Raw genomic sequence first — 7,142 nt, 5'->3', positions numbered from 1 at the left:
AGCATTTTAAAATTTAAACAGGATGTAGGGTTTCAGAGCAAGAAGGACAATATCTGATGGAACTTGACCTTGGCTGGTAAGGGGGAAGGGCTACTAAGGGTGAAAAAGTCCCAGAGGTTCTGGGCATGGAGTTGCACGGAAACAAATAAGCCCAGGTATCAAGTATCAGGTGGTTGCAGAGATGACCTAAGCGTGTTTATGTTGGGTAAAAAGAGAGCTCTGTGGCTCACAGGAGATCCAGTTTTGCGCAGAAACCAGCCAGAAAAGACTCAGCTTTTCTCGTGATTGGGTCTGAGTAACATAGTCCAGCTACCTGGAAGGTGAAACATATTGGAATGAGAGGAGAACCCAGAGTAATGTTACACCTTGAAAAACTGAACACAAACCTAAACGGTGTTCTAGAGATTACTTGCTACGCTGTTGTGTGGCAAAGTAGATTTTGAACTGAAAATTAAAGTCATATGCTTATTCAAGAAAAACAGGTGCCCAGCAGAGGAAAAAAGGACAAGATTAGAGTACTGAATATCAATTTAAAGAGGTAAACTTTCTTTAATACTTATAGAACATGAGAGCAGAATTCGTCGTCAGCAAATGGGAGAGGTTTTCAGTTTGGGATGGTCTTACCGGTCACTGGAATGGGAATCCCTTAGCTAAGAAAAGAAGAAATCATTTTTAACCTGTTATATTATTTTTTCAGCTGTCTGTTTTACTTAGTATGTATTTGATGGAAGGGTCTTGGCTCCATACACAGATATTAATGAAGCAAGGAATGAGGGTAGGTATTTATTTTAAAAATTAATTTGCAAAAAATTAAATGAAAAACTTCAAGCTCGTATTAGGCTATAAGAGGGGAAATCCCGTCTTCATTTTCCTCCTTACCCAGCTTACTGTCATGGTCTGTTATTCTAACTACTCCACTGCTAATACTCCTCACTCCCCGCCCCTCATCTTCTTTTCATCATACCCAGCTGGCAGGGCCCTAACCCCGGATGAATCCAACATCTGTCTTTTCCCGGTCTCCACCTGGGCTGTTGAGTGCCGGTGATGAAAATCTCACAACAAGGCAGATGGATATGGATACAATGCATAGCTGCACCTGCAAACGGGCCCTTGACATTGGCTAGAAGTCCTACGATGATCTGCCAGCTCTCTCTCTGATTCTGCCCAAAGATTGTTTTCAACCCACAGTCTTTTCAGATATGAAACCATTGCTTTCTCTCCTTCCACCCATCTGCTCATTCACAGCAGGTGAACTTTTCTTTTACCTTCGAGAGAAAACCAAAGCCATCTGAAAGGGAACTACTTACACCAGATCTACAGATTCATATGTACCTGTGCCTGGGTAGAGTGAAAGGCATGGATGATATCTTGCACTTCCTACTAACAAGAGGTGGAGTCCACTTGCCCACCCTTTGAATCTGGGCTGGTCTTGAGTCTTGCTTTCACCAGCAGAATGTGCTAGAAGTGATGCTGTGTGAGTTGTAGAGCTCAGGCTTCAAGAGACCTTACACGCTTTTACCTTTGCCCTTTGAGAGCCCTCCCAGGCAAGGTAAGGAAGTGTGAGATTGACTGCTGAGAGGGGAAGTGGGTTAAAAGGCTCTACAACCTTGCGCCTGCCCACCTCTTTGTCCTTATCTCACACAACCTCCCCCCTCACTCATGACACTCCTATCGCACAAGCCTTCTTTCTGCTCCCTGGCTCCCAGCTCAAGGCCTTTGCGCCTGCTGTCCCTCTGATCCGTCCACCTGGACCACTTTGCTCCCTCCCCTTAGCACCTTTTGCTCCTCATCGCTCAGATCTCAGCTGAAGCCTCATCTCAGAGCGTCTCTGGCCATCCGCCCAATTTAAGTAATCTCCTCCCGGACCCACTTTGCATCTCATTGCCCTGTTTTACTTCTTCGTGGTACTTCGAGCTTTCTCCCTCCTCCTGTGAGCTCCCCACCCCCTGCTTCCTCATCCCTCCAAGTGAAGGCGCTCTCATATTCTGATATGACCCTGCCTCTGTGGCCACACTTCACTGGTCCAGGATGCGCCCCTAACCTAGTTGGTCCAGAGCCCTTCCTGGGATTTTCAGAATGGGAATTGAGAAGCAGAATCTATTATTCTTTAGTGACAGGCATCTTACATCAAATTCAGCAACTGTTAGTGGTCATGTGTCGAGTCATGGGGAGCGAATGACTCTGTGAGAACAAATGACACTCACATGATGAAGGGGAGAAAGGAAGTTATTTTTGAAAGTGTTTTTTTGGTTCTGACTGTTTCTAAGGTCTAAATTAAATGCTGGATGCTTATATAGTTGAAAAACTTTTTGCATCAGTATTTTCTTTGAAAAATTATAGAAGACTAGAGCGTTGATTGGTTTAACTTGCTATTTCTTGTGTCTAACACTACACTCAAATATAGATGCTTAATATGTGCTTTTCGATAATAAAGGTGATGAGTATTCTACCTGCAGGATGGGAGAGTAGATATTTTCCATTTAAATCACACTTTGATACTGAGTGAGAAAACGGAATGAAAAGTTGTAGAGACAGCAAGTGATCAACACCGAGAAGGCCTGGTAGGACTGTTACGTTCATATATCACGAAGCACCAAATCCTTCTGCGTGCTGCAAAAAAGTATGTGTTCAGAGGCAGGACTGAGGAAAAATGCCAAATGGTTTAAAATGACTGCCCCCCTTTTATTATTATTAAGGTCCATTTCAATCTTTATAGAAACCAAGCCAGTGACACACATTCTAATTCTAAATAATTCTGCAAACTATGTCCTGGGCACTGTGGGGAGACACAAGATAAGTTACAGACTCAGTCATTAAGGTGTTTATTAAAGGAAAGATATATTTTTTAAGTACATAAAATAAATGACTACAGTACAAGTTAGCTGTGATGTTTCTATGTGAGTTACAAATAAAGTGCAATGGTGCCAGGGCTGGGGTAGGAGTTCACGGTAGAGGAAGTTCATATTCAGTTGTAAGAACCAGAAAAGGCTGCATGACTAACTTAGGCATCTGAGCTGTATCTTGGAGGATGGGTAGGCCTGCAAAGGTCAGAGATGGTATGAGGAAGCATCCAGCCTTTGAGGATTGGACAAAGGTATACTTGGCATGAGCATGAAGCACACTGAACAGCTAATGAAGGCCTGAGCTCGTAGGGTTGGCAGGAAAACAACAGAACGTCTGTCTACTGGCATCGCTGTGCTGGGGAATTGGGAGGTTCAGGACATGGTATGGTATGTCCAGTTTCAGAAATTTTATGTTTGCGATGACAGCACATTATCCCCTGAGGCTGAACAGGAGGCAGTGGAAATGTGGGGCTGGTGTCTGAGAGGCATGTTTAGACTGGAGATGTTAAATTTAGAATGAAAAGAACCGCATTTTAAGAAAAGAAGCATGAGCGTGATTTGCGCATTGTCTGGGACATGGACCAACGAGGGTCAGAGACTCTACCGTGTCACTGGAGGTCATTGTGGAGCAAAGAGACATGATGTCAGGATGACCGGAGGCTGAAAATCAAACTGAAACTGCAGCTCTTAGTCCCTGATGTGTTCAATTCAGTCAAATAACAGTTAAGTCTGAACCTGATTCTTTGATCTATAGCAGGGTCCCCAACCTTTCTGGCACCAGAGACTGGTTTCATGGAAGACAAGTTTTCCACGGACGGGGGTGGGGATGGTTTCGGGATGATTCAAGTGCATTATGGTGAGTTGTGCACTTTATTTCTGTTATTATTACATTGTAATATATAATGAAATAATTATACAACTCACCATAATGCGGGATCAGTGGGAGCCCTGAGCTTGTTTTCCTGCAACTAGATGGTCCCATCTGGGAGTGACGGGAGACAGTGACACCTGAAATGTGTTGCTTATGTCCAGTCTACTCCGTAAGATGCAGCTTAATTGTCACTTAATGGCCACTCACTGACATGAGTCTGCAAGCAATTGATTTATTATGGTCTCTGTGCAGTCAAACCTCTCTGCTAATGATAATCTGTAGTCGCAGCCGCTCCCCAGCACTAGCCCTACCGCCTCACCTCCACCTCAGGTCATCAGGCGTTGGATTCTCATAAGGAGCGCGCAACCTAGGTCCCTCGCATGCGCAGTTCACAGTAGGGTTCGTGCTCCTAAGAGAGTCTAAAGCCACTGCTGATCTGACAGGAGGCGGAGCTCAGGTGGGGAGCGGCTGTAAATACAGATGAAGCTTTGCTCACCTGCCCTGGTTCCTAACAGGCCACGGGGTTCCAGTCCATGGCCTGGGGGTTGGGGCCCCCTGATCTACAGGAAATCCTTTCCAAAACCAGGTTCCCTCCCTCCAGTGTTTGGAAGACAAGCATGTGCCCCAAGGGCTTCCCAGCCCATTGCTTTGGCTCTGCTGGCTGCTTCTTACCTCTCTTAACTGCGTCTCCGGCTGCTGCCCTTTCCTTTCCTCCAAGCCTGGACACAGGCTCCACAGGTAAGACCCAGCTGATATCTCGGGGATAACAGAAGGGAATAACCACACAGAAAAGAAAAACCTCAAGCTGGATATTAGATATGACTGCTCCTAACACATGAGCCAAGCTCCCCTTTAAGGGGCCCTCGTGGCTCTCTCTTCCTTTGCTCCCCATCGTGATGCTCCTTTAAGGGGCCAGCTTACCTCACACCACCGTGTGCCCCCGACCTGGAGTCCAGACCCCTAACTCACACCATAGCTGCAGAGAGCGAAGCAAGCCTTTCTCTTGCCTGGTCCGAGGCTGGCGTCCTTTCCTGCCCCGGGATTACTCATAGTAAGAACACTGTTAGTTAGCTTGACTATAGTAATCATGTCACTATGTATATGTGTATCAGAACGTCACGTCGTACTTCTTAAATCCATACAATTTTTATTTTTAAAAAACACTCCGTTTCTTCATGGGAAGGTCTTATCTTCATCCACAGGGTGGACAGAGTCAAAGCAGTGGTCAAAAGTACAGTTTAAGAAGGCAGAGACCTTCAGGGTTCAGGAATCTCGTGTGCAGGGGCTGTGGGAGACAGGTGCAGGGGTGAGGTGGGGCAAGCCCAGTCTCATGCTTCTTCACAACCTTTTCTCTAGCGTGGTGGTTTGGTTTCTCAAGGTCTATGAGTACATACTTGGACAAAAAGACACAGCACTGAAGAAATACAAAATATATATGTTTCAGGAAGCGTCTACTCTAAAACCATATTTAGGAGAAAAAATTGAATTCTGTAACTATGCAAAGGAGCAGTCCTGCTAGAGAATCACCCAACTGACGTCACTGAGTGGAAACATAGAACGCCCCAGTCATGAAAGCTTAATTTTCTGGTGCACTTACTCTAAGCTGAGGGCTTTTATGTCTCCATTTTGCAAAGAAAGGAATTGAGGGTCCAGGGACACACTGCTAATACATGGCACATCAAGATTCAAACCCAGGCCCACCTAACCGGTCAGTGTGCTTAAACACCAAACAGTATTTGATGTACTAGGAAAAACAACTTCGTTTAAACCAGTGGTGAAGTCACTATTTTCTCCAGGGAAATCTGTATAAGAGCCCTTCTGAGGATTTTTCATAAAATGGTATCATGGTCATCATTTGTACATAGATATTTTGGACACAAACATCCTTACTCATTAATTCGACAAATGTTTCCTGTGCACCAAAATCAAGCCGTGATACTAGGTGTTATGGAAGATGCAAATATTACTTCCTATAGGAATTTAAAATCGAGCAAGGGAGAGGAAATAAAAGACAAAACAGAATTTGATGGGTACCACAGGAAAAGTGAAAAAAATGTGTGATGGAGGTTAAAAATGGGAGAGATTATATGTCCTTTGGGAGGTGGGGAGCTTTCGTGGAAACGATAGCAATTGGGAAAAGTAAAATAAATATAAATACAAAACATAAAATCCAAAAATGAAAAACAGACGTCTAAATAAGGGGGATAAAACAACATGAGGGATGATTATCAAGATATCAGGACTCCTCCAGCTGACACCTTTCCTACCTTAAAATTATCCACGGTTTCCATGGATTTAGATCCATTGCTGTAATCATGGCTAAAAATTGCCGTTCGTATGGGCAGTGGTGCAGAGGTCATACTCAAAATAACGTCCCCTCTGAAAGGATGGGACGCACTGGGATGGTCGCCTGTCACAAGAGTGATACTTTTCAGGAGCAGCGTGGCCACACCTCGCTGACTCACTTTTACTGATGTTTGTAATGTGTGTCAGCACATTGCTATCTTTGTGCAGCCCTTATCAGACTGTGAACGACAAGAATACACCAAGTAATAGTCTGTGACCTGTTGACCAATACTTCAATTTTTTTCGATAACGATAATGCCCTTTAAACTCTGGAGTTCGGAAGTGGCGCAAAATGTGATTGTAATGCAAACTAGCCTCCCTCACGCTTGAATTTCTTTGGTTAAGTTTCTAGCCCAAATCAGACTCTAAAGACATCGCTGTAAAAAAAAAAAAAAAAAAAAAAAAAATAAGACTCACCTCCCCTTGGACTACGAATCCCATCACGCAACGCTGCCACAACCCCACCGCGGGGGGCGGAGCCGTAGGAGGGCCGGCCACGGCGGCGGCGCGTGCATTCTGGGCGTTGTAGTCTGGGGCCTCGACCGCCGCCGGGACGCCCCACGTGGTGCGTGTGGCGGCCGCTCTGGGCAGCGGTCACTGCGCTCTGTCCGCGCAGCCCTCGGGGAGAGGGGCCAGGTGGGGGAGGCCGGCCGGCCGGCGCGGCGCGGGCCTCAGGGAGGGCCGAGCAGCCCGAGGCTTGGCGACGTTTTTGCGACAGCGCGGCCGTGTTCCGCGAGTCCCCTCCCTCCGCTCTCTGAGGAGGTACCGGCTGTTGTGCGGCGCTGCCTTTCTGTCTGAGTGGATGGGAGAGCGAGCGAGCGAGCGAGTGAGTGAGTGAGTGTGAACGTGTGTGAGCGCGGCGAGGCGCGAGCGCCCGAGGGGCAGTCCGCCGCGCCGTCCTGCCGCTGCCCGCCGCGGCGGCCGAGCGCGCGGCCGGAGCGCAGGGTCCGGCGCCCCGGAGCCCGCGGGGACAAGGGCAGCGACCGCGCTCCCCGCCCCCAGCCCTCGTCCCTCGCCCTCCTGCGCCCGGGGACCGCGCCGTCCCCACCGGCCGGCCCCCGCCCCGCCGCCCCCCTGGATGT

Source organism: Hyperoodon ampullatus (genome assembly GCF_949752795.1).
Source record: "Hyperoodon ampullatus genome assembly, chromosome: 16".
NCBI lineage: Eukaryota > Metazoa > Chordata > Mammalia > Artiodactyla > Ziphiidae > Hyperoodon > Hyperoodon ampullatus.
This window is presented reverse-complemented; position numbering follows the sequence as displayed.